Consider the following 27,963-nt stretch of genomic DNA (forward strand, 5'->3'; position numbering starts at 1 on the left):
CCTTCCAACTCTAAATCTATAGATCCTTATGAAGTATAAAACTCAGTCACCACAGTTCCCTGCATTCTTCTAGCAGAGCTCAATAGTTTGGTAATAGAAAAGGTAGAAAGAGAAGTGACGCAGGACTGAAACAGAGAAAAGAACAGGGCAGTAAAAAGCAATTCAAGAGTAGAAGACAGGATACTGATATTTTAAGTTATTTTAACATCATTAGTTCAAAACTGATTTTACCTTAGGTTTCATATAAAACAAAAAAGTTTTAACAAATTATTAAGCTCTACTTTATTTGCAGGAAATATGAAAAAGGCTGCTAAACAAACTACTAAGGAAAAGCCACGGCCATTTTCCTTTTGTTGTTTTTTAAGAGTGGATAAAACACTGTATATAAATTATTTTTATCTTTTCCCCATTACTTTGTTGCCTTCACTTCAAAAATTTATAATTTCCTAGGTGTAGGCATATCTTGTACTTTTTTGGATCACAATTTTTCCAAGTCTTACACCATTTCCTGAGTTGCAGTGGGAGAAAAAAAAGGCATTTTGCCTGGTGGCCAATGATAATGAAGGCCGAGCTTTGGGGAAAGGTTTTAGGGCTGCATGGGAGCCTCCCAAAACATGCCCTGATAGGGGTCCACCAGAGTGTTGGAAATTCTATTAGTGTATTCACTAAGAATAAGGCTTCAATGAAATAATAATGAAATATTACTAAAGAAAGAGCCAGATACCCATACCAATGATCATATCACTAAGGCTTCTAAAGAACCAGCTAGACTCCAGTTGTTTAAAGTTTTGATTTGTGGAGGAGAGAGCTCATCACAATGGGTGATCTGGACAATAAAGGAAAAGCCTTAAAGGTACTGAACCTAAAACTTCAGAAGCCAAATTTAGACAGCTTACCAACTTGGCCTAGCATTGGTTCTGGATACAGTAATAAATGAGTATGCTTCAAAAAGACCTTTCCATATCCTTCCTGATAGCTATGTAAAAATAAATTGTATAATAATTTTATTACAATAATAAATGTTTGCTGACTGATTGATTAGTTGATAAACATCAGGTTAGTTATGTATATGTAACATTTTTTTACCTTATATCTTCAAAGCTCATTTTCACTTTGATTATTAAAATAAACTATGACTTTCAAATTATTTGGAAAGAAACAGCAGTACTGGCTCTGGAGTCTGAGAACCTGGGCTCAAATCCCAGCCAACATTACCTGTGTACCCTTGCACAAGTCTCAAACCCCCTGGGTCTCGGTTTCTTAATCTACAAAACAAGGAAGTTGAACTAGATGGCCTCCCTTCCAGCTTGAGAGCTATAATTCTCTGATCCTTCCTAAATACAGGAATAAACTCACGTTATGCATTTATCTGAATGCATCTTTTTTTTTAATAACGACCAAAATAGCATAAACTTATAAGTGAACTAAGTGTATATTATCTGGCAAGAAAAATAGCAAATTTCATATAGCTTCAAATTGACTACTGTCTAGATTTCATCCAATATGCCACTGGATGGATAGGTCACAGAGCCACAATTATGATATCTTGGACAGGGACTGAAAATTCACAATGAAAAGGGCATTTGAATAGCAAGAAATTGGGTTGGATTACACTTGTGAAACTGAATACCATTAATGATTTCAAGCTTCTTCTTGAAACAAAGACCCATTTTTTCCCCCTAAAATAACAGTTTTCTTCTGGGGCAGCTAAGTGGCGCAGTGGATAGAGCACTAGCCCTGAAGTCAGGAGGACCTGAGTTCAAATCTGGCCTCAGACACTTTACACTAGTAAGTGTGTGACCTTGGGCAAGTCACTTAACCCCATTGCCTATAAAAAAAAATACCAATTTTCTTCCCTTGGGGTAACCATACAAGAGAAGCAACAAAATTATATTATCAAGGATATGTATGAACAGAAAAGGAAGCAGCCTCATCACAGAGCAGAAGAAGGAATAACTGATAAAACAGCCCTGTACTCCACTGATACCCACAAGATGTCAAGAGATCTAGAAGAATGTCTCCAAACTGTTTTTGATGGGCTTCTGGTAGAGCATACAGATGAGTACGTAAATAAGTTGCACAGGATGAGAAGGTATGAATGGTTTGCAATAGGTACCACGCCATAAGTAACCACATTAATGAGATCACAAAGTAATGAAGTATTTAAATAAACTACTGTATGAAAAATAAAATTCTGCCAGTAATTTAGGCAATTCTCTAAGACCCTTAAATCGGAAAACAGTTGTTACCTGCATTGGTAGCAGGAATTTCCTCACCAGAAATTCCCTACCCTGATGAAATCACAGATCCAGACTAAAAAAAAAGTTTTTTCCTGATGTTTTTAAAATATTTTTTCAGTTGTCCAGAGACACAATGGATAGAGTGCTGGCCTTGGAGTCAGTGAGACCTGAGTTCGAATTCAGTTTCATATGTTACTTGTGAAGAAGAGAACATTGATAGGAATTGTTGTGTTGTAGAGACAAAATTGACAAGACTTGGCAAAAGATCAGACAAGGAAGATGAAGGAGTGGGAAGAGTTGAGAATGACCAAGGTTGCAGACCGAAGTGACAGGAAGAATGATGGTATTCTCAATAGAAATGAGGAATTTAGAAGCCAGGAATGACAAGAAGTTTATTTAAGACATCTAGATGGAAGACATCCAAGGGGAGACATATAACAGAGATCCAAAACTGCTGATCAGTAAAGAGAAGAGGGCTAAAGACGCAGATTTCTGAGTCAACTGCAAAGAGATGATAGTTGAACCCAAGTGAGCTGGTGAAATCTCCTTGAGAAAAGAAAGGGTATACACATGCTAAGGGGTAAAGTGGTCTCAAAAGGGCTGATAATCTAAAAAAACATAGTGAGAAGTGATCAAACAAACGAGAAAAACAAGGCAAAAATCAATGACAAATGGTGGAGGGGCAAAGGGAGAGAAGGGTGGGTCAACAATCAAATGCCACAGAGAGGCTTAAGAAAAAAAGTATGAGAACAAAGAAAAGATCCTTTGATTTAGCAAATTTGAGATTGTCCATAAGCTTGGAGAGAGCTATATCAGTCAAACGAGAAGATCAGAAGCCACATTACACAGAGTTAAGAAATGGGAGGCTTAAAAAAAAAAGAGGTAATTACTATAAGCAGATTTTTTTTAGGAGCCTGGTTATAAAGGCAGCATGGTGTTAAAGGCTGGCCTTGAATTCAGGAAGGGCTGGGTTCTAGGCCTTTCTCTGACATATACTGGCTGTGTCACAATGGGCAAGTCACTTAACCTCCCAGGGCTCTAGGCTTCTCTTAAAAACTCTAAGCTACTGGGGCAGCTAGGTGGCGCAATAGATAGAGCACCAGCCCTGAAGTCAGGAGAACCTGAGTTCAAATTCAGCCTCAGACCAAACACTTGACACTTACTAGCTTTGTGACCCTGGGGCAAGTCACTTAACCCCAATTGCCTAATTAAAAAAACAACAACAACAACAACAACACCTCTAAGCTACAGTGAAGGGGCTGAGCATCGTGGACAGAGGGAATTTCCTTATCTAAGAACTCCTTCTACCAATACAATCCAATTCTAGTCACTATTTCTCTACCACTTGGTTAAGAAAGAAAGGAAAGAAATAGGACTAATGACAGCCTGAAATAAAAGTAGGGTCAAGTGAAGGTTTTGGTTTGTTTTGAAGGACATAGATATGGACATGTTTGTAAGAAGTCAATGAATAAAGATTGAAGATTAGAGGTAAAGAGGAGATGATGAAAGATTCAGGCTCCCAAAGGGGATAGTAGGGGATGAAATCAAGGGCACAAGAAGAAAGCCTGACCTTAGAGAGAAGATGGGTCCCTTCTGTTCAAGACTGGAACAAAAGAGCAGAAAATGGGAAATGATATTGAGGGGATTTTGAGTACAGAAATGGGAAGATGAGAGAACATATAACAAATTGTCTCAATTTTCCTGGTAAAGGATGAAGTGAGATCCTCTACTGAGGAAGGTTGAGGTGGTTTAGGTGGCTTGAGGAAAGGTTTAGAACAGAGATTAATCTGATAAAGAGTCAAAGGGAAGAGTAAAAGAATTGATATTTAATAAAAATGTGTAGTATACCCTGTCAGCATGATTCTGTGACTTCTCCTAGTAGAGTTCAACAGTACCAGAATACTAAAACCAGATTTGAAGAATTTAATTCTATATAATAGGGCAGAAATCAGAACCTCCATATGAAGAGACCCAGATGTTGATTCAAGAGGATTTCTCTCACATTTATATGCCTGTTTTTCTGAATTGGTACTGTCATCCTGAAAAGCAGTTTGGACCTATTCTCCAAATGTTACTAAACTGTGTACACCCTTTGATCACTCATACCATTTCTACACACAAAAGAGATCAAAGAAAGAAAAAGGGACCTATATGAACAAAAATATTAATAGTAGCTCTTTTTATAACAGCAAATAACTGAAAATTAAGGAATCCATCAAGTGGAAAATGGCTGAACAAATTATTGTATATTAGTATAATGAAATACAACTATGCCATAAGAAATGATCGAAGGTATAGTTTTAGTAACAAGGGAAAGAACTGATACAACACCACCACTACAAAAACAACTTTGAAAGACTTAGGAACTCTAATCAATGCAATGGTCAACCATGATTCCTGAGAATTGATGATGAAGCATGCTACTCCTGACAGAAAGGTGACATACTCTGGGTACAGAATGAGATATATATTTTTGGGACATGGCCAATGAAAGAGTTTGTTTTAACTTAACTATACTTGTACAAAATAGTTTTTTTTTCTTTCCAGAAGAGTGAGAGGGGAGCTGGAGAGAGAAAAATAAATCCTTAATCAAAAATTTAATTTTAAAAAAGTTTTTCTTAAAAAGAAGACAAAGTTTTCAATTAGGGCAATATTTTTAAGAACACCACCTCCCCTCTCCCACTGTTCTAGCTGCCTAGGTCATCTTATATTGTCTTCTATAGTTAATTTTCATGTGAGCATGCATAACTTATCTCTCCAATGATAATGTAAACTCCTTTAGAGCGGAAAGATGTCTTATTCATCTCTGTATCTCCCTCAGCTTCTAATAATAATTCACATTTAGAGTGCTTTAAAGTGGAAAGAAAATTGGCTTTGGAGTCAGAGGACCAAAGTTCAAATACTGCCTCTGATGTTTACTACCTGTATTATCATAAGCAGCTATTTAACTTTCCCCAGGTCTCAGTTTCCTCCACTGTAAAATGAGGGGCTTAGACTAAATGGCCTTTTATGCCCCTTCCAACTCTAAATCTCTGATCTGATGAGCCTCTCATGCTTTCCTAACAACTCTGAGAAGCAGGTATTGCAATTGTTATCATACCTATTTTAGAATGAGGAAACTGAGGCTCAGAGGGATTAAGTGGCCTGATCAACCTCAAAGAAAGTTAAGTGTATGAACCAAGATCCGAAATCAGTTTTATCTTGATTCCAAAGCCAGCATATTTATTCCATTACACCATGCTATCTCTCTAGCAAAATATCTTATAAATCATAGGTACTTGATATTTTTGTTATTTATTGATGAGATGAATGTTATCACCACCACAAATAATCCCATTCTTCTGATCCCCATATAACTAGTCTTTAGGAGTGTCGTAAAAATGTACATTTAGAAGAATCCCTTCCCACCTTTATAAAGAGCCATAGCTGCGTGGTGCTCTCCTTTGCAGACTCCTTCACAATGTAGTCAGCTGTAGCCAGACAGCTTCACATTTTCCTGCAGTTGCTATGCAAGAAAAGGAAGCAGAAGAGGAAGTTGGCTCTATGGCAACAAAAATAACCATTTCCCAGCCTCCATAGTACAAATCACTAAGCAGTATATCTTTAAAAGATCAAAGAGGAAAGGCTAGGGTGGAGAGAAGACAATGGAAAAGGAAGTCACATCTGTAAGCAGAAAAGGCCTAGTTTGAACTATAGATAAGCTTTGTTGCTCCTGCACCAAAGAAAAGCTCTAATAACATTTTCCGCCATTCTATCATACAAGATTGGTTTCCTAAGATTCAGCAAATGTGCTGATTGTAGGACCCAGACAAAGCTGTTCAAAAGTCTCATAAAGAAAACAAGTTGACTAGGATCAAATTCAATTTTTTTTTGAAGTTCTGGAAAAACAGCCAGACAATACACCTAGGAATGCAATAATGACAATAAACAAAGTTATTTAAGAACAAGCAGCAAAAACTATTGACATTTTTTTAAGGATTTGAATTTTACTGATTGAAATACCTTAAATAAGTATCACACAACAATGAACTAAAATACAGTAACAACAGAATATCAATTTTATCATTCTGTCAGTAGTGGAAAAACAGTGGTTGGGGAGAAGAGGGGAAGGGGACACAAAAAATGTCGCAGCATTAACAACAGCATCTCTTGCAGTTAAGTTGAAGATTTAAAAAAAAAAAACCCAAGCAGAACAAGTTAATTTTGTTTATATTCTAAGGAAACATACACTGCCTCTACCCTAAATAACTCACCAAATCTTTATAGTGATTTATTTACTTTTCTATTTCAACCTGCCACCACATAAATGTGACATTCCTCTACAAAAACAAAGCACCTATCATTAGTGGTTTAGGACAGATTTTACATCTGGTATTATCCACAAAGGAAATGGTGATTTCAGCTTAACCAGATAAAAATTCTTTTTGACCACAAAACCAACTAAACTAATGCATACTTTCAAAACATCTCTGAGCCAAATATGCTAACTAGTCACATGAAAAAAATGTTAAAGCTCAATAACTTTTTTTAAGCTATTAACAAGCTTTCTAAATCAAAAGTTTGTTTGCTTTTTTAAAAAGCTACTATGGCTTAAAACCGCACCACTCTGAATTTGACTTCTACCTCTAGTATTTGTGTAGAGACCCTCTGCTGTAAAAACAAATAGGAAGAAAAGAAAAGAAGAGAAAGGAAAGAAAGGAAAGGAAAAGTGAAGAAAGGAAGGAAGGATTCGGGTGACTAGTTAGCATACCAGGCCCAGAGATGTTTTGAATGTGTGCATTAGTTTAGTTGGTTCTGTGGTCAAAAATATTCATTATCTGGTTAAACTGAAATCACCATTTCCTTTATAGGTTTACCAAAAGTACATCTACAAAAACTGTAGACACAATTATTGGACAGGATGTCCCAAAAGTCTTGGTGCAGTTTTAAGCCTTGAAAAGCTAATAAGGCTTAAAACTGTATCAAGATTTTTAGGACCTCCTGTAATCATCTCTACAGTTTTACATTGACAAGAACTGCTTTTCATTTTGCATCCTTGCCTTCAGGAAGTTTATATTGTATAAGAGGTACCCAACAAGTCAACAAATACACTTACATATGACAATTTTAGGTGAATGGAGAGAGCACCATCAACTATACAGAACAAAAAAGGCTTCCAGTAAGAGACAGTACATGACTGATGAGGTAGAAGTATGGAGGTGGGGAGAAAATACATTCCAGGCAAAGATCCAAAAACGAGAGATGGAGTGCCTAGTTCAGGAAACAAGTTTGTCAATTTGGCTGGAATGTCGAGTGAGAGGGGAGAACATGCATAAAATCAGGAAAGATCAGCTGAAGCCAGACTACAAAGGAATTTAAATGCCAAGAAGAGTTAGTATTTTATCCTAAAGGCTAAACAAGGAGGCACTGAAACTTCTTGAGCAAAGAACTGACACTGTCAAGTCTTCTGCTTTAGGAAGATTATTTTAGCAGTTGTATATGGAAGATGGATGGAGAGGGGAGAGGCTAGAAGACAGTAGGACAATTAGGAAGCTGTTGCAATAAAGTCCAGGCAAACTGTGAAAAACAATTATGGAATTAGGCAAAGTGATTAAAATTTTCAATACCCTCTGACCCAGAGATTCCAAGGAGGTCACTGAAAAGAAGAAAGGTCCTATATAAATGAAAATATTTACAGCAATACTTTTTGTAGTAACAAAGAATTGGAAACAAAGTAGATGACTATCAATTGAGAAATGGCTAAAAAACCTGTGGTATATGAATGTAATGGAATATTACATTTTAATTTTAAGAATTTTAAGAAGCAATGAGTGTAATGAATATAGAGAAATATAGAAAGACTTATATGAACTGATGCAAAGAGTAGACAAAACCAGAAAAATGACTGCCACAATGCAAACTGAAAAAACCGCAATAATAAAACAATTGAATCTTGGCTCCAAAGAAAAGCAATGAGAAGGCACTGTCTTTTCCCCAATTCTTTGCTGAGGTCAGGGGAGAGATAGAACATAGGTGCAGAAAACTTCATTTCTTTACATCAGACTTTTTCAAAATATTTTCATGAACTGCTTTTTTCCTCCTCAAATAGTAAAACTATTTGTTATAAAGGACAGTTACCTGAGAAAGGGCTATATATTGATAAAGGTAAGTGAGGTAAATAGATAAAAGATATTAAACCCCCCCCCCAAAAAAGAAGTCCAGGCTAGAGGAGATAAGGGCACAAATGAAGGTGAAGGCCATGTAACTAGAGAGAAGGGAACAGATGTTCTGAAAGATGCTGTAGAGGGATAACTAAAAAGAATTAGCAAAAATAGATTAGATATAGGGAGTACAAGAGAATATAGAATTGAAAATTATTCTGAGGGGGTGAACTGGAGTAACTAGAAGAATGGTGGTGTCCTCACTATCTGCTACAATATCTTTGTAAAAGGACTATACATTCAATAGAGTTTTATCTAAGGGAGAAGAAATGCACATGTTAAAGCAAAGAGAATACAGAAAATGATTTACCATGGAAAAATTCTTCTACAAACAAACTGCCTAATGCACTAAAGAGTCAACTCAACTTACTTCAACATACTTTCTTTTAAAAAGTGATTTGAGGGGCAGCTAGGTGGCACAGTGGATAAAGCACTGGCCCTGGAGTCAGGAGGACCTGAGTTCAAATCTGACCTCAGACACGTTAACACTTACCAGCTGTGTGACCCTGGGCAAGTCACTTAACCCCACTGTCTAGGCGCCCCCCCCCAAAAAAAAGGGATTTTGGAACTAACAAAAATGGAAAGGTTTTATATCTTTAAAGATACCCACGGTTAAATTGAGCACAAGTGTACCCATCTGAAAAATGGTAGCTTTCCCATTAAATTACCCAGTAGCCTGAAAGCTATATATTTTTCAATTTTATAAATTATTTTGGGAGTGTATAGACCAATTTTTCTGTTTCAAAATAATCTGAACAAGCAATACAGCATCACCAATAACTTTTTGCCTTGTTCAACTTCAAACTTCAAAAAACATTTATTAGACACTGTGAATAACACATAATCCCTGCCTGCATAAATCCTATCGTCAGCATGACAAATACCCCCTATATTATAAGAATGTATGACATTTATACAGTACTATAAAGTTTACAAAGCACTTTATATATCTCATTTTAATCTCACAACAACCCTGTGAAGCAGTTACTATTATTATCCCCATTTTACCAAAGAAGAAACTAAGGCTGAGAGTGATTAAGTGATTTGCCTATCATCACATACCTAGTAAATTTTCAAGGTAAGATTTAAACTCATGTCTTCCAGATTCCAAGTTTACTACTCTATCCACCTCTGACCTCATACTTAAAAACCATATGGACACACACACACACACACATATATATACATAAATACATATATGTGTGTATATATAAAATCCCCTCAAATGCTGTGACATTCCACTTGAACCACTTCAACCCCCATGACCTTTACAGCATTATTCTATCATAGCCAGTTACAAGGATGGTAATAACTAAGATTTCATTATTGCCCATAATTACCAGCTCTATTATTTTGAACTCTGAAATTCCCTTCTTTCCTAATAATTGACATTGTGCTATTTCACCCTCTATCTCGTTCCCCCTAAACCTGATATTCACACTCACCACTGCCTCTAGTCATTTTATCTTTCCCTGTTTTCTTAGTCTATTACTCCTGCTCTGGCTTCACTTCCCACCCTCCCCCTTCAGCTCTGACACTGTAATCAATCTAGTTATATATTCTACTTCTATGATTCTTTTGTCCTGTTGCAATCTGTCCTACCAGTCTTCACTCCTAGATCACTCCTACTGTTGATTTGATCTATTTGTACTCAAATACTAAACACTGATGAAAGAAGTCACAGTACTATGCCAACTGGGTACACTATAAATCATTTTATGTAATCTCAATTGTGTCTTCACTGTTTGCATAAAAAAAAACTTTTATTCCTTAATTCTTTTAAAAAATAACTTTATTGCTGTCTTTTTTATATATCATCATAATTTCCTCAACAGCCCTCTCCACCTCCCAGAGAAGATCCCATATAACAAACTCTGCAAAAGGATAGGATAGGAGTGTCTTCTCAAAAGTCTTCTTTAAAGTCCTGCTTGTTCCCTATAACTTTGTAGCATTCACTTTTAATTTTTTTTTGTGTGATTCTTTCCACTTGCACTGTTGTAATTACTTTTCATATTGGTTTTTTGGGCTTTGCTTACTTCATTCTGCATCAGTTTCATATAGATCTTTCCACACTTCTCAGTATTCACTGTAATTGTAATTTCTTACATCACAGTAATATTTCATTATATTCATACACCATAATTTTTTTCCAATTTTTTGCTACCTTATTGATTTTTTACCTTACTACCCTCAGTGACTATTTCAGACCTCTTTTATCCCCCTCAACCTTCACTCCTTCCCCTACAGATGTCCTTGCTTCCTACTTTACTAAGAAAATCAAGGTCACATCACACTGTTCTTATGAAAATGAGGTCAATTAAAAGTCATAGTAATAATAACTAACCTTGACATATCTCTTTAAGGGTTTGCAAAGTATTCTGCATATATTATCTCATTTGATTCCTACAATAAGGCTATGAGGTGTTATTATTATTCTTATTTTACAGATGAGGAAACTGAGGCTAAGGGGTCTTGCCCAGAGTCACACAGTTAGTAAGTGGCAAAGGATAGATTAAAACCCAGGTTTTCCTGATTCAGAAAATGATTAAAGATAATCTGTAATTTTCCAGAAAAACCTGGAAAGACTTGTATGGTCTGATGCTGAGTGAAGTGAGCAGACTCAGGAGAACATTGTACACAGTAACAGCCACATTGTACAATGACTAATATTGATAGACTTAACCCTTTTCAGCAATACAAGGATCTAAGACATCTCCAAAGGCCGCATGATGGAAAATGCTATCCACATCCACAGAAAGAACTAAGAATGCAGATCGAAGAATACTATGTGCTATTTTTCTCCCCTTCTGTTGTGTTTTGTTTCCTCTCTCTGGGGATTCCTCCTATTGGTTCTAATTCTTGCTTACAACATCACTAATGTGAAAATATGTTTAATAGGAATATATACGTATAACCGATATATTTAAAGGCCATATTATAAGATTGTGCCGTCTTGGGGAGAGAGGTAGAGAGGGAGGGGAAGAAAAATTTAAAACTCAAAAGTTTATGAAAGTGATTGTTGATAAATCAAAATAAATTTATAAAAAATAAAAAGATAATCTGTATTAAGAATAATATACTAAATCCTGCCCCCACGCAAATTAGTTTTTCCTCAAAAAGCATTAGAAGCTAGAAAAAAATGTAGTAATTCATCTGGAGGAATGAAAGGTCAAGAATTTGATGAGAATTAGTGAAAAAAGTGGGATAGAACCATATCTTAAACTATATTACAAAGCCATAATCATTAAAAACAATTTGGTAGTAGTTAAGAAGCAGAGTGGTAGGGGCAGCAAGGTGACACAGTGGATAGAGCACCATCCCTGGAGTCAGGAGGACCTGAGTTCAAATCCGACCTCAGACACTTGACTCTTACTAGTTGTATGACCCTGGGCAAGGCACTTAAATCCCACTGCCTAGTCAAAAAAAAAGAAAGAAAGAAAGAAAAAAAGAGAGTGGTTGAATAGTGGAACAGTTGAACATGTTAGGTGTACAACATACAGAAGTAAATGAGCACAGCAGCCTAGTGTTTTTAACAAAAACCCAAAGATCACAGCTCTTGGAACAAGAACTCACTAGTCAACAAAAACTGCTGGGAAAACTCGAAAGCAGTGTGGCAAAAACTAAATATAAATCAACATCGCATACCATATATCAAGATTAGTTCCAAATGGGTACATTTGGTACATAGGTACATGATTTAGACATAAAGGTGATATCATAAACAAATTAGAGAAGCATGGAAGAAATTGCCTGTCAAATCTATGGACAAAGGAAGAGTTCATGACCAAAAAAAGATAGGCGGGTCATGGATGGTGAAACGGAAAATTCTGATTATGAAAATTAAAAAGATTTTGCACAAATAAAACCAATTTAGCTAAAATTCTATAGAAGAGAAGCAGGTAAATAGGAAAAAATCTTTGCAATACATTTCTCTGATAATGGTAAGATACACAGGTAACTGATTCAAGTTTATAAGAATAAAAGCCATTTTCCAATTGACAAATGGTCAAAGGATATGAACAGGGAGATTTCAGAGGAAGAAATCAAAGCTACCAATAGCCACATAAAATGCTCTGAATTACTAATAATTAAAGAAATGCAAAATAAGGCAATTCTGAGGTACCACTTCACACCCATTAAATTGGTTAAAATGACAAAAATGGAAAATGACAAATGCTGGAGGGGATGCAGGGAAACAAGCACACTAATGCACTGTTGATGGAGCTGTAAATTAATCTAATCATTCTGGAAAGCAATTTGGAACTATGCCCAGAAAGATATTAAACTGTGCAATACCTTTTGAGTCAGCAATACTTCTACTAAGTCTACATCCCAAAGAGATCAAAGTACCCATAGGTATATAAAAATATTTACAGTAGCTTTTTTTTGTGGTGGCAAAGAATTGGAAACTGAAGGAATGCCCATCAACTGGGGAATAGCTGAACAAGTTATGGTACGTGAATTTGATCAAACAGTACTGTGCTATAAGAAATTATGAAAGACATGGTTTTATTTATTTATTTTTTTACTGAAAAAGTTAACAGTTTATTATAATTTATTTTATTTAATAATCTAGGAAGTTCGCGGCCATCAGCAATTCCAGTGCAATTTCAGATGCAATTGGGGATTCAGGAATCTCTGCTGAACTGTTAGTGTAGTGAACCTTGTAGGTAAAATTCATGCATACTTTTGATAGCACATGTGATGGAATTTCTCTAAAATTAACTTCACTGGTTTCGTTTTCAGCAAACTGACCTGAGCCACTTAACATGGCTTTTATTGCTCCTGATGTTAAAGCATGCTCTTTTTACAATAAATTCATGACCATCGGAAGATATCAATTTCACATGCATAGCATCAGGGCCCTCACACCTGCCATATGTTTTCTCTTCTCCATCCATTATTTCCTTATGAAATTATATTTTGTTTCCACAGGAATTTTAACAAAACACCTTCTTGTCAGTTCTGCAGCGGCCGCAGCTCAGTCCCCACTGACCGCCACAGCCCCTGCTCCCAGGGCCGTTCCCTCCACCCCGCCTGCCACCGTCTCTTCCGGGGCAATGAAAGTGAAAGACACGGTTTTAGAGAAACTTAGGAAGACTTATATATACTGCTGCACAGTGAAGTGAGCAGAACCAGAAGAAAAATTTATGTAATAACAACTTTTTTGTAAAGATAATATACTTTTAAAAGTATTAGGAACTCTGATCAACACAATGACCAACCATGATTCCAAAAGGTTCTTCTTGATGAAAGAGGCTACCCATCTCCTAATAAGAGACATGACAGAGTACAGACTGGAACTGGCTTTTTGGGTGGGGGGGAAGACAGACAACGCTGGTATTTGTTTTGCTTGACTGTACTATACATGTTTGTAGCAGGGGATTGTGCTTTTCTTGCTTTCTTAATGAGGACCAAGGGAAATTTCCCTTCAGGTGAAAAAAAGTTCAATTTTATTTTCACAATGGGAAATTCACAAAAAAGAACTTAAATCAGCTGAATCAAATATGGGTATATGCAATGCCTATCCTTCTTGAGTATCTTCCTACTGACATGACTAAGTAAATCTTTTGTTAACTGTTGAAAGACCTACAAGCAAATCAGTCACTCAATAAGCATGCATTAAGCACCTAAGCTGGGCAGCTAGATGGCTCAGTGCATAGAGTACTGGGCCTGGAATCAAGAAGACCTAAGTTAAAATCTGGCCTCAGATACTTACCAGCTGTGTGACTTAGGGCAAGTCAATTAACCTCTATTTGCCTTAATCTACTAGAGAAGAAAATGGCAGACCATCACAGAATTTTTGCCAAGAAAACCCCATGGACAGTATGGTCCACAGGGTCACAAAGAGCTGGACACAACTGAACAACAAGCACCTAAGCACTGGGGATACAAAGAAAGGCAAAAATCTATGTATAAACAAGATGTATACAGGAGAAGTTAGAGACACACAACAAAAGGGAGTACTAACATTTAGGCAGATCAGTATACGTTTCCTCTAGGAGAATTCCAGGCATGAAGGACATCAAATGAAAAGGCACGGAGTCAGGACATGGAGTATTTTGTACAAGAAAATGCAAAGGAGGCCAGTGTCACTGGATTTTGTTCCAATATCAAACCTAATATCAAACCCCTACCAAGGGACTTCCCTGAAGCAGTCGTAGCCCAGACACGTATCTCAAAGAGAAGATTCCAGAGGAACAGAACAAAATCACAGATGGTACCTCTAGCAAAAAAGAATAAATGAGAAGATATTAGATACGATTAATTCATATGCTTAACTTCTCAAGTATAAAACATTTATTTATTTGTTGTCTGTATACAAATCACAGACATACATGATGAAGATATAAGAAGAAAACAGGTAGACTCTCATTTCTACCTTGTTTTTACAACACCTTTATTTTCAAATATCTCTCTCCCCTCACTTACCCAGAGAACCATGCTTTTGTAACAAGAGAGAAAGATAGAGAAAAGAAAAGCAGTTAATTAATACTAACCAATTCATCAATTGAGTCTGAAGATATATACAATGCAGTATATCCATAGTCTCCCACCTCTTCAAAAAAGTGAAGGAAGTAGTTTCTCTTTTCTTTCTCCAAGGCCAAGTGTGCATAATTATACAACGTTCAGTTTCTTTTTTGTTATCTCTATTTATATTATACATATTATTTTCCCTGTTCTGCTTACTCTACTTTGCATCAGTTCATATAAGTCTTCCCATGCTTTTCTGTACGGCTTTTCCTAAGGTACAGTAATTTGTCATGATATTCATGTATATCAATTTGTTTAACCATCCCCAATCTATCAATATTTACTTTGCTTCCCATTCTTTGCTACTTAAAAAAAGTAAAAAGTGCTATGAATATTTTGGCACATATAAGATCTTTTTCTCTTTCTTTGGGGTATATGACTAACAGTGGATTTCTGGTTCAAAAGGTATGAGCATTTTAGCCATTTTCTTTGTATAATTATACAAAATTATCTTGGAATTCCAAGATGCTTTCCAGAACAACTATATTAATTCAAGGTTCCACCAATAATGTATAAGAGTGCTGATTTTTCCATAGTCCTTACAACATTAACTATTTCCATCTTTTGTCATCTTTGACAATTTTCTGAATGTGAAATGCAACCTGAGTTGTTCTGATCTGCATTTCTCTTAATCATTTGGAGCAATCTTTTATATGGCTGTTAAAATAGGATGACTTTCACAGTCAATTTTCTTCTACAACACATCCTTACTATTGTGACTACACAACTGACAGAGATATAAGTAATATGCACTATTTGATGCTTGATTTTTAAAGACTGAAAAATGTGTGTGTGTGTGAGTCTTGGAGAATGACCTACTTACAGTCTAAATCAAAGAGAAGATTTTCTGTTAGATGGTGAGGTTCTCAGGATGCCTCTATTTTCAAATGTCATTGTGCTTATAACATAGAGTCCCAGAATACTACCAGGCGCCTCCTCAATTAAACTCAACGCCACTCAAAAGAAATTTATCTACACAAAGGAAAAACTAAGCAAATGAAGAATGTATATCACTCAGATTAAGACATACAGTTGGGTGTGCAGCCTACTGAATCAGCATATCAATATAAATATCTTGGGCAGGCACCACATAGTTGCAGTGACATGGGGCCAAGAATTGAATAAAAGGAGGATATTTTGCTGTCTGGCCATTTGGGACATTTTGCAGCATTCTCAATGATTTTAGGCTGCTCCCTGATGCAGACACACATTTTTTCAACTGTTACTTTTTTAGTGATGTTATATAGCCCATAAAAAAAAAAAAAAACTACAATTCAGAAGAACCAAAATTGTGGGTAAATCAAAAGGCAATGGAAATAATGTTTTTAAGTTAGCTACAGCAATGATGATTTGCACATAGAAGTGAAGAAAATCAGCATTTATGCAGTGCCTATTATGTGCCAGGCACTGATAAGAGCTTTTTACAAATATTACCTCATTTGATCCTCACAAATTCCCTGCAAGATAGATATTATTATTATCCCCATTTTACAGTTGAGGAAACTAAGACAAACAGAGAGTGACTTAACTCAGGCCTTCCTGACTCCAGGCCCACCACTCTATCCACTTGCCATCAGCCAGACTCTATGCCACATATGTACTATAAAAATTATCAGAAAAAGAAGTGGGCTGGTTACCAAGTGAGAGCTAACAGATGGATAGTATGATGCTGGGCCACGAGTATCCATGGAATTTTTTTATTTCTTTTTTTTTTGGTTACATTTTAGTTCCAAACCATCTCCTTCTCTCCCTGCGCCGCCCTAGACAAAGGCACCATTTCTCTCTCTCTCTCTCTCTCACACACACACACACTCTCTCTCTCTCTCTACCAGACTTACTTCTATATATCCGCTCTTTTCTCTGGAGGTGGATAGCATCTTCCTTCTTAGTTGATTTGAGCATTTTTAACACTCAATAACGTGGTCCTTCACAGTTGTTCTTCTAACAATATTGTTGTTACTGTATACAATGTTCCCTTGGTTCTGCTCACTTCATTTTTCATTATTTCATGCAAGCTGTTCCATGTTTTCTAAAATCAACCTGCTGATCATTTCTTACAGCATAGCAGAGTTCCATCACAATCATATACCACAACTTGTTTAGCCATTCCCCAATTGATAGGCACCCCCTCAATTTCCAATTCTTTGCCACCATAATGAGAGCTGCTATAAATATTTTAGAACATATAGGTTTTTCTTCTTTTTCCCTAATCACCTTGGGAAAGAGACTAATAGCAATATTACTGTGTCAAAGGGTATACAGAGTTTAACTCTTTGGTCCCAAACTGCTCTCCAAAATTGTTGGATCAGTTGACAGTTCCACCAATATTAGTGTCTCAATTTTTCCACATCCCCTTCTATCATTTTAGCCAATCTGATGGGTATGAGACGATATATCAAAATTGTTTTAATTTGTATTTCTCTAATATATAATGATTTAGATCATTTTTTCATATTGACCATATAGAGCCATTAAATGTTAGAAGAAATTAAGGCTTAAAATGAAATGGGTAACTCCTCTTGAGAATATTTATGGAATTATGTAGAAAAAAAATCACAACAATAAAAAGGAATGCATGAGTCACATTATGGACCAGGTGAGGATATAGAAGTATGAAATTATTATTGATCAAAGGACACTTAGCATCAGAAGGCTGAGGTGTGCATGAATATTTTCAAACTACTTCTGACAAAAATTATTAAAATTTGGGCACTTAAAGACATAAGTTTCTATTGTCTGGAAACCATTCATGGAGAACACGTTGCTCCCAGATAGTAACAGATAAATTAAGTATTACTGTAAATGATATAAGAAGAGAGGAACATTTACCAAATGTGAAAAGGCTGCATATTGTAGTATTAAGTGCACTAACACTGATGTAAGAATACCTGGATTCTAGTCTTAGTTCCTACACTTATTAGCCATTTGACACTGGCAAGTCATGTAATCTTTCTGAGCTTCAATTTCCTCCTTTCTAAAAAGGTGATAATAAAATTTGTACCACCCACTTTAAAGTGTTAACATGAGTGAAAGAAGCATCGTCTCATCTTAAAATATTCAAATAAATGTGAGCTATACAAAATAACTATTTCCTACCTTGGAACTAATCAGAGACTTGAAATGATTTAATATTCACATAACTGCATCTACATTTATTTGAATGAACAATATTAGGATAGGCAAAGGGACTGACCCATGATTTCATTAGTACATAGAATTTCCAGGTAAGGAAAACTTCCTCTATCCAGTTAAGTCAACACCTTCTCTGCAATTTACAGTCTCAGATAGTTGCCTAGAGCACAGGGTTAAATGACTTGCCCCAGGCACACAACCAGTATGAATTAAAATCTCCAATCTTCTCAGCTTCTAAGCCTACTCTCTATCCATTACCCCATAGGGCCTCTCTAGAGCAATAATTGTTATTCAGTCCTTTAGTCCTGATTCTTCATGACCCTGTGGACCATAGCATACCAATGCTCTCCATGGGGTCTTCTTGGCAAAGATACAGGAGTAGTTTGCTATTTCCTTCTCCAGTGGATTAAGGCAAACAGAAGTTAAGTGACTTGATCAGGAATACACACAGTTTATGTTTGAGTCCATATTTTCACTCAGGTCTTCCTGACTCCAGGGCTGGCCCTTTATCCACTGAGCCACCTAGCTGCTTCCAGAGCAATATTAACTAATGCTAAAATGTCCATAGTAGAAAATCTAGGATTAAATACCATGGTAACAATTAACATAAGGCATTACAAATAATTAAACATTTTAAAGTCTAGAACCAACTCAGAAATTTACATAGGCCCACTAACAGTAAAGATGAATCTACATGGCTAACTACATAAGAATGCTCCTTAGTCCTAAAGACCTGTTTAAATTCCTCCAATATAACAGCTATATGTTAGCTTAAGTCTTTCTAGGTGGAAGAGGCAAAGGAAGTTCAGGTCATCTCCCTACAGGATACTATCTAAATACTTTTGAAATTCTTTATTCCAACATAGTACTGGACACAGACTATTTTTTTCTTTTTATTAAGTGTTTTTAGTCCCTCCTTCAACTCTATCTTTGCAAAGCAAAAAACAAACAAAAAAAACACCTGACCACAACAAACCAGTCTAAACATAACAGAATGACCACAGCTGATGATTGATTATATAGCTTTAAGATTTTTATAGTACTCTCTATACATACTTTGTAACTCATTTAAACCTTACAAAAGCTTAACAGCTTATGAGCTAGATACTAAAAGCAAAATTATCCTCATTTTACAGATGGGAAAATTAAGGCTCAGAGAAGCTGTGCTTTTTTTCATGATTACACAGCTAAGAAATGTCAGAGGCAGAATTTGAACCTAAGTCTCTTAGTGTCCAATTCCAATGCTCCTTTCACTGCAATATATTTCTTCTAACCTATTTCATTATCAAGTAGCACAAGATAATTTTTCAAGATAATATCATCACCAGTCCCAAATCTAAAAACCTTCCCCAGTTTGATCAATTCTCACTGCCAAACCTGTAAAAACCATTACTAAAAGCCACTCATCCACCAGAAATATTTTAGCCTATAAGAAATATGTACATTTTTAGGAAAAGATTTTTATTTCAATATAGTTATATTTTAAACTGCTCTCTGAAAGAATATTTGATCATTTATTTCATCTGAAACTGCAAAGCAAATTTTTTGGTTCAATATCATACTAAATATTTTCTAGGATAGTAGTAACTGGGTCAGATTAAAAGATTTCCAATAACAATTTCGTATGCTTATTAAAAACCCACTGAAGATATCCACACACATCCACTAGCACAGAACAGGCTACCACACGGTTCAAACATCACCTTACCTTTTTCAGTGTCTTTTATAAATGCAGACAAAAATACCTCTTACCACTATTTGTCTATATACAAGCATATGTGAACAGCAATCCAGACTACATCGAAGATGGCTTCGACATCTTAGGTAAGAACATCATGTGCAATGATCAGACAAGTGCAGCGTACCAAGAGTTTGTTATTCTTTGCCTACTTGAGAATCTGTGTGAGGTTCCTGGTTTCTAAACACTAGAATAATTTATCCACTTCCTTTGTCCTCCCATTAGGCCACAGGAAAACAGACAGAATTAGGAATTGGGGGGAAGAAATGGTATATAGCTTTAGCAAAATCTAAAGTTGAGGAAGGTCAGCCAATCAACTTAAACCCTTAAGGCTTGATAAGTAGTAATGTAATCAATCAACAAATTATTATTTTTCATTGCAATTAATCGTTGTCAGGTGATCAAAGAAGTATTTGTTCTCCCCATTTCCAGTCAAAGTATATATATCTATTAAAAATTTCATATACTGATGATTTAGATCCCAAGACCAAGAAAAACCCCAATCTACACTGTCCTGTCTTCTTATCAATACGGAGCAGTTAAATCACTTTAACAATAAAAAGATGCTACTTGGCAACTGGGCACCAAAAAAAGCAGACTTTCACTATTTATTCATGCTTACCATTGAGAGAATGTACGGACTTACCTCATTTCATTGCTCTTCACAGATACTGAGTTTTTTTGTTTTTTTTTTGTTTTTTTTGGCAAATTTAAGGTTTGTGGCAACCATGCATCAATTGTACATCTATGTCACATTTTGGTAATTCTTGCAATATTTCAAATTTTTTCATTATTATTATATCTGTTATGGTGATTTGTGATCAGTGATCTTGGATGTCACTACTATAATTGCTTTGGGGTGCCTCAAACGGTGTCCATCTATGACAGTGGACTTAACTGATAACTATTGTGCTCCACAAACTGGTCATTGACTGGCCATTGAGTATCCTTGGGCCTCCCTCATCCCTGAGGCACAACAATATTTAAATTAGGCCAATTAACAATAGCCTCTTAGTGTTCAAGTAAAAGGAAGAGTCAGTAGATAAAGCAAACTTTATTGTTGTCTTATTTTAAAATTGCCACAACCACCCCAACCTTCAACAACTACCACCCTGATCAGTAAGCAGCCATCAACACTGATGCAAGACCCTCCACCAGCAAAAAGATTATCACTCCCAGAAGGCTCAGATGATGATTAACACTTTTTTAGTATGACCTATTTTTTAATTGAGGTATGTACATTGTTGTTGTTTTTAAGACATTATTGCACACTTAATAGACTACAGTATAGAGTAAACATAACTTTTATATGCACTGCAAAACCAAAAAATTTGTGTGACTCCAATTGAGGTGCTACTTATAACTATAATCACAAAATATTTTGTGCTGTTCCACACCCTCTCAAGATCAGCTAGTCACAGGAGCAGTCATCTCTTTGGTCACTCAGAAAAGCTTCAAAGGCTCTCTATTATTGTTCAAGACCCTCTACAATTTGGCTCCAAACTACCTTTCCAGATGGTTCTCAAATTTTTCCACTTCAGGTCAAACAGATTACTCACTGTTTCCTGAAGATATTTCCTCTTTCCTTTCCTTATGCCTTTGCTCAAGCCACCATGCCCTTGGTTTGTCACTTCAAATCTCAATCTCTGGCTTTTGAAACCCTGTCATTCAAGGCCTAGCTATCACCTCTTCTAGGAAGGCTTCCATGATCACTCCAAGCTGAAATGATCTCTGCTTCCTCTGAATGCTGGCAGTACTTTGTTTATACCACTCATACATCTATCACACTTTGCCTCACCATAAAGAAATGCTATCTGATCTTGGACAAGCCACAATCTCCGACCTTCATTTCCCTTCTTTATAAAATGGGGAATACTTATATCACAAATCTGTTATGAGAATTTACTAAAAAAAAAAAGTACATAAAGTGTCCCGTGAACCTTAAATGTAATGTATAATGATAAATGATTTTGAAGTCAACAAACACAAGCAGCATGGTAATATGGCAAGAACAAAGTACAGCCAATCTGGGTTCTAATCCTGCCTCTACTACTGACGTGCTACATTAACCCTAGATAAGTCACTTAGTCTATGTTGTCAAATTTGATATAGGAGATCAGGCTCTCCATGCTCACATCAACCAAAAAAAATTTTAATCAGAAAAAAAAGTGCACTTTGGCACAGCAAGACAAATCAATTCCCCATTCAAACCAAAGCTATTTTCCCACGGACTCCGAAGTTCCAGTATACTAACCCTGACTTAAATCGTGCTTTAGCAGAATAACCATTTCCAAAATCATTCAGCTTAAACATTTAACTAGTTAAAAAGGATAATGGTTGAAACATGGTCCGTCTTCCACAAATATGGAGATAATTTTAGATTGAAAAACTCTAAGCCTGCCAAGGGAATCTGAGAAGACTTTTCTATCTTTGTCTCCAATGTTAACCTACGTATTTGTGTGCAAAAATAGAGGTAGATTAGTATCTCAAATGCTACAGTGAAAAGTGACTACCGCAAACCTGAACACCTCATATGGAAAAGCAGTTGCTCATGAAGTCTGCAAGAAAATAAAATCAACCAATGAAAATATCAATAAACTACCTAAGCAAATAAAAAAAAATGTGAAGAAACATTTGTTTAAAGATTCCCCTGGATATTTGGAGTAACTTCTCTTAGAAAAACCATAAAGAGCAAGTACTGACTATATCCAGTCAAACCTTGAACTATCTTAATATATATAAAAACAACAAAATACAAAGGCATTATCCCACAAATACACCCACTGACACAGAATTAGTAACTGCTTTGGAACTTTAAGTCTGCATCTGGAAAATTCTAGAGTGGGTATAAACAAAATTCTTATCATGCCAAGCAGAAATGTTTAGTTTACTCAGAGAGTACTCCAAGCAGACAGTATTAGGAGCAGGGAAAAGACGAACATTCAATTATCCTTCTCTTAGGATAGTCATTCATCGCAGAGCCGGTGCCTTTTTAAAGACTCCTCACTACTAAAACTATGAATGTTATACTCAGGCTTTCTGTTTCATACACCTGCAAGGGACGATATCCTAGTACACACTTAAACACTGGCAGGCCAGACTTCCTACAGCACACATTGGTGCTCTCGGCCACCACAAAAAGGGCAGTATAGAAAAATGCAATCACTACTTGGACCAGCACATGACACGTTTGAACACGCCTAACTGGAACAGGAAAAGCACGTTCCCTTTGCTATGCAGAAGGAAAAGTGTCAGGATGTGGACAAGAAAAGGATAAACAGAGAAGTGAAGTAAGTTGAGAGGTACAGGTGGCAAAGTGGAAAAAAAGTTTACGGTTTAAGGAAACAAACTAAATATTGCAGAAAGAGTAGGAGGGGAAACAGGGCAGGAGGGTACTTAAAACCCTACCCATCCCCCCAACTGGCACCATTCCTGTTTTGACCAGCGAAACCATCTAAAAGATGGCCACTACTCAAATAGAAAGTTCTTTTTGTTTTGTTTTGTTTTCTTTGTTGTTGTTGTTGTTTTGGGGGGGGGTGAAAAACCACAAAATAGAAGAAAAACAGTTTCTCTCCTTTGGGTACATGGAGTTCTCCAAACCACTGATCAAACAGAAGCAGCACAGTTCTATGGGATTCCCTGGGAAATATGCACTTTAACTAGTGGGTGTAAATGAATACTAACAGGCAGCTCTGAAAGCTTTGACTCGGGTGTTCCAGTGAGTACTACTACTTTAGAAAGATTAGGGACTTCTCTTGGGGGGAGGGAACTTGTATGAAACTCAGATTTGAGCAGGTATGAGTCACGCTACATAAGCAAGATATACATACATTTCTGACCCAGTGCCCTGGTGATACACAATGTTTATATAGTAAGCCGGCATGGAAGGGGTAAACTCACCACCCAGCAACCCTAAGTCGCCCTGGTCCCTGATAGACAGGAGTGGGTCTGGGGACAGACCAAGCCAAAGAAAAGATGGGAGACTGTGAGGGAGCACAAGACCAAGAGGGCCGAATCCCGTCTCTCTTCCTTAGAGAAGCTCTCAGCAAAAAACAGGGCGAATAACTCCTGCGCCCCTTACCCTTGGCCCGCCCCCGTTCCCAAAGTATCCTCCACACTCAGGATCCGGGGGCGCCTCGTTGCTGCAGGCCCCCACCCCTGTCCCTCTGCCTGCCCGTCGAGTGCAATGACAGGTGTCAGCGGGAGGCTCCGCCTCGGCCCGGCGCTGCAGTTCCCTGCTCCCCGACCCCAGCTCCTCGGGAGGGGTGGGGGTGAGGGTGGGGGGCTCACAGCAGCCCCGAGATCGGCCCACAGCCGGGGCAGCCCAGCCCCTCCCGGCTTCCGTCCTTTCCCGCCGCCCCCCGCGGCCCCGGCCCCGCGGAGGAGACAAGAGCACAGGGTAGCGCCTGCCGCCGCCCTGGGCCTCTCCTCCCCGAAGACAGGGACCGACCGACCGAGGGAAAGACGCCCTGCCCTACGGAAACCCAAGGCCCGACCCCTACCCGGCTCCCAACCCAGCCCAGAGGTTCAGCTCCTCACCTGCGACGCGTCCTCGCCCCCCGCGCCCGCGACGGCCAGTCTGTGTACACCGGAAATGACGCCACGCGCCCAGCCCCGCCCCACCTTGCGGCTGCTGCTGCTGGCGGCCCTGAGGTTGACTGACTGACAGACTGGCTGGCTGACCGAAGCGCGAGAAGGGGCGGGACTGAGGCCAGAACCGCGGGGGAGGGGGAGCCAGGACCGGGAGGGGGATGGCGAGGAGGAGCGAGCTGCCTGGAGGCGGTACCCCGAGGTGGGAGGGGCGCGCTAGGAGGGTGCCTCTGGGGCATCAGGCCGGAACTGCACATTATGGACTGGTCTAGTGAGAGCGAGACGTCCCCTCCGCCCGGGTCAGCCTGGGGGATTTCCTTCTCACATCGGCTGTACCTGACTCGAAATGGTGGAATCAGGAGCTGTCAGATTCTGGAGCCTGGGATTTAATAAATGAAACCTCCTCCCTTCCCCCAACCTACAGAAGAGGAAACTGAGCCTTAGGAAAAGGAAGGCTTCACACCAAGAAGCCAGGAGCCTGATTGCCAGCCCTCGGCTCAATCTACAGTAGCACACTGCAAGTTAAATACACGCTAACACTCAATCAATAAATGAGCATTCTTTTAAAAAAGGCTACTAAGGCAAAAGTGGAAAATCTCAGCTTTCGAGGAGCGTAAAATCGATCCCAAGGAGACATGTACATGTGTATATGTACATACACAACCTGTACATAAATAGGTATACACAAAACATACAAGGGAAAAGGAGGAAAGGCTGGGGAAAACGGAAAAGGCTTTATGTAGAAGGTGGTGTTTGTTTTGACCGTTGAAGGAAAGTAGGTATTCTAAGAGGCAACAGGGAGGGGAAGGTGCATTCCAAGCATGGGGCAACAGCCAGCGCAAAGGATGTAACTGTGTAGGAGGATCACTAAGAAGGCCAATTTGGTTGTATCATAGTGTACACCAAAGACAGTAATGTGTGATAAGGCTGGAAAAATAGGTTTGGACCAGGTTGTGAAAAGGGTTTTAAATGCCAAAGAAAGAGATTTATATTTTATTCTAGACACAATAGGGTGTGGCTGGAGTTTACTGAGTAGGTGACATGATCAGAGCTGTGCTGTACTAAAATCTCTTTGGCAGCTGTATAAAGAGGTTGGATTGGAGTGGGGAGAGATGAGTCAGGGAAACCAATTAAGAGGCTATTGCAACAGGCAATAGAGATGAGGGCCTGAACCAATAGTGGCTAAGCAAGTTAGCAAAAAGGGGACAGATGCAAGGTGTTGTGGATGTAAAGGTGACAAGTTTTGCTAACATTAGATATATAGGATGAGAGATAGTGACAATGAATGAATGAACATTTATTAACCCCTTACTGCATATCAGACACTGTACTAAGTGCTAGTGATACAAATACAGAAGGAGAGCTTGCATTCTAATAGTATAAGGCAACATACAGAGAGAGCATGGCATCCAGGGAAGAAAGTTTTGGTCTGGGGAATCACAGGAATAGTGGATTTATGTTTAGAGCAGTCAATTGACAATCTTTCCTGAAGCAGTGATATTATTGATTTCATCACTGTCCGGAAGAAGAGTTGAAATCAGAGCAGAATGCCCAAAATATTACCTATTTTCCTATGTATGCCATGTACTGAGTCACATATGGAGTCAGACACTATGGAGTACTGAATCCAATTCTGGGCATCACATTTGAGGAAGAACAATGAGAATCTAGAACTCATTCAATGGAGAATAACTAAGATGTGCAAAGGAATGGAGACTATAACATATGAAAATCAGTTGAAAAATAATAGCATTTAAATAGCACTTTAAGGTTTGTACAGTGCTCTTTTGTTCAGTTATATCCAACTTTTCATAACCCCATATGGGATTTTTCTTGGCAAGGATATGGTTTGCCATTTCTTTCTCCAGTGGATTAGGCAAACAGAGGTTAAGTGACTTGCCCAGGGTCACACATCTAGTGAGTGTTTGAGGCTGGATTTGAACTCAGGTCTTCCTCACATCTGGCCCTGTGCTTTATCCATTAAGCCACCTAGGTGCCTCCTTTGTTCATCAAAACAACCCTGTGAAACAGGTACTGTCATAACCCCCATTTTATAGATGAGGAAACAGGCTGAAAGTGACTTGCCACATAGCTCAGGAAATGGCTGGGGCAGGATTTGAATTCAGATCTTCCTGACTCCCAAGCACTCTATTCACCACTCCACCTAGCTGAAGGGCAAACAGGGTAACAGTGGTGAATGCAGGGGTATACAATTCAAACAAAGTTAATGAGCTGGGAGGGAAGGATAAGCTCTAAAACTTGTGTCATTTCAATAAGCAGGGAGGAGAAGGAAGAGAAGTCTCAGAGTTTCAGAGGGCAAGAGATTCCCAGCTTGGAGTTTTAATGGGTTCCAGAAAAGTCCTCCAGTCCCTTCAGTACCGGTCCTTCAAGAGTTATTTTCCATAAAAAAGGGGGGGGGGTAGGAGGGCAGCTAGGTGAGGAAGTGGATATTGCACTGGCCCTGGAGTCAGGAAGACCTGAATTCAAATCCCACTTCAGACACATGATACTCACTAGCTGTGTGACCCTGGGCAAGTCACTTAACCCCAATTGCCTTGCCAAAAAAAAAAAAAAAGTTATTTTCCTAACCCTATCTCACCAGTCAAACTGAACCATCAAACAATTGACTCTCCTGCCCAAAGAAAACAGTGGCCATTGCTGTATCAGGTATAACATAGAAAACCACTAAATTGTCCATGTTACATATATTCCGGAGTGGCCCAGCCCTGTCTCTAAGGAGGAATGACCATCAGGATAAATAATTGAGTGTGAAATCAACAGATGAAAGGATAGGTATGACCTGGCTGGGTGTGGGGTGGTCAGGGCTGGAACAGTACCATTGGTTTCATCGTGATGGGTATCTGTATGACCTGGTTTGCACTTAGTCATGTGCTTGCTCCCCAAGTCTGCACATCCAAACTAAAGGCATCTTCTCTAACAGGAGGTAGTTATTTTTCTCTGGGGTCATCCTTTCTGCTGTGTAATGCCAGGTCCAGTATATTATCCTCATTCAGAGCCATCCTTACAAGTTGTGCAATCCTTAGGGCTGTATTCTCAGCATGGGAGATTCCTGGAACTTTGAGCTCAAAGGTCAGCAAATTTTCAGAAGCCAGTACCCTGCAAAGCTTAGACAACAGCTCATGCATCCTCCTCCCCAACCCTCCACTGCCTACTCCTCTCTCTCTTGGAATCCTTAGAACTCCTCCCTACCCTCAGAAATTATTATTTATTTTGTATATTGAATAATTAATTCTGTATACATTTTGTTCCCCCAGTAGAATGTAAGTTCCTTGAGGGCAGATATTGTTTCATTTGTGTATTTTATCCCCATAAGTGCTTACTGAATTGAATGATGCCATTTACTCCAGATCAACCAGTACAACCAGCTCATCTACTTGCCTGTTCCCATTGCCCTCAAAAACAGCTGTGGTTGTATAAGTACATAATAGAAAACAGGAACACACAGCGTAATCATGAGGCCTTGGGGCTTTAGTTCTAGTAAAGCCAAATCTTTCTGAAAAAGAAGTAA

The 27,963-nt window shown here is 38.1% G+C and overlaps 1 protein-coding gene and 1 pseudogene across 2 annotated transcripts in view; both read right to left on the reverse strand.

Moving 5' to 3' along the window:
- Positions 1–24,443, reverse strand: part of LOC114046962 (uncharacterized protein KIAA0355-like) — a 110,313-nt gene extending 85,870 nt beyond the window's left edge. The window contains exons 1-2 of one of the 2 annotated variants that reach the window (XM_027867618.1): positions 24,384–24,428; positions 5,649–5,745 (exon numbers count right to left, since the gene is read on the reverse strand). The gene's annotated coding sequence lies outside the window, so the exon portion shown is untranslated. Of the gene's footprint in view, positions 1–5,648; positions 5,746–24,383 lie in introns of both variants that reach the window. The other variant, XM_027867617.1, reaches the window with a different exon arrangement.
- On the reverse strand, positions 13,005–13,452 carry LOC114047209 (annotated as a pseudogene).
- Positions 24,444–27,963: the final 3,520 nt, after the last annotated feature.

The sequence above is a fragment of the Vombatus ursinus genome, unplaced genomic scaffold (assembly GCF_900497805.2).
Source record: "Vombatus ursinus unplaced genomic scaffold, bare-nosed wombat genome assembly UNPS02014786.1, whole genome shotgun sequence".
Lineage (NCBI taxonomy): Eukaryota > Metazoa > Chordata > Mammalia > Diprotodontia > Vombatidae > Vombatus > Vombatus ursinus.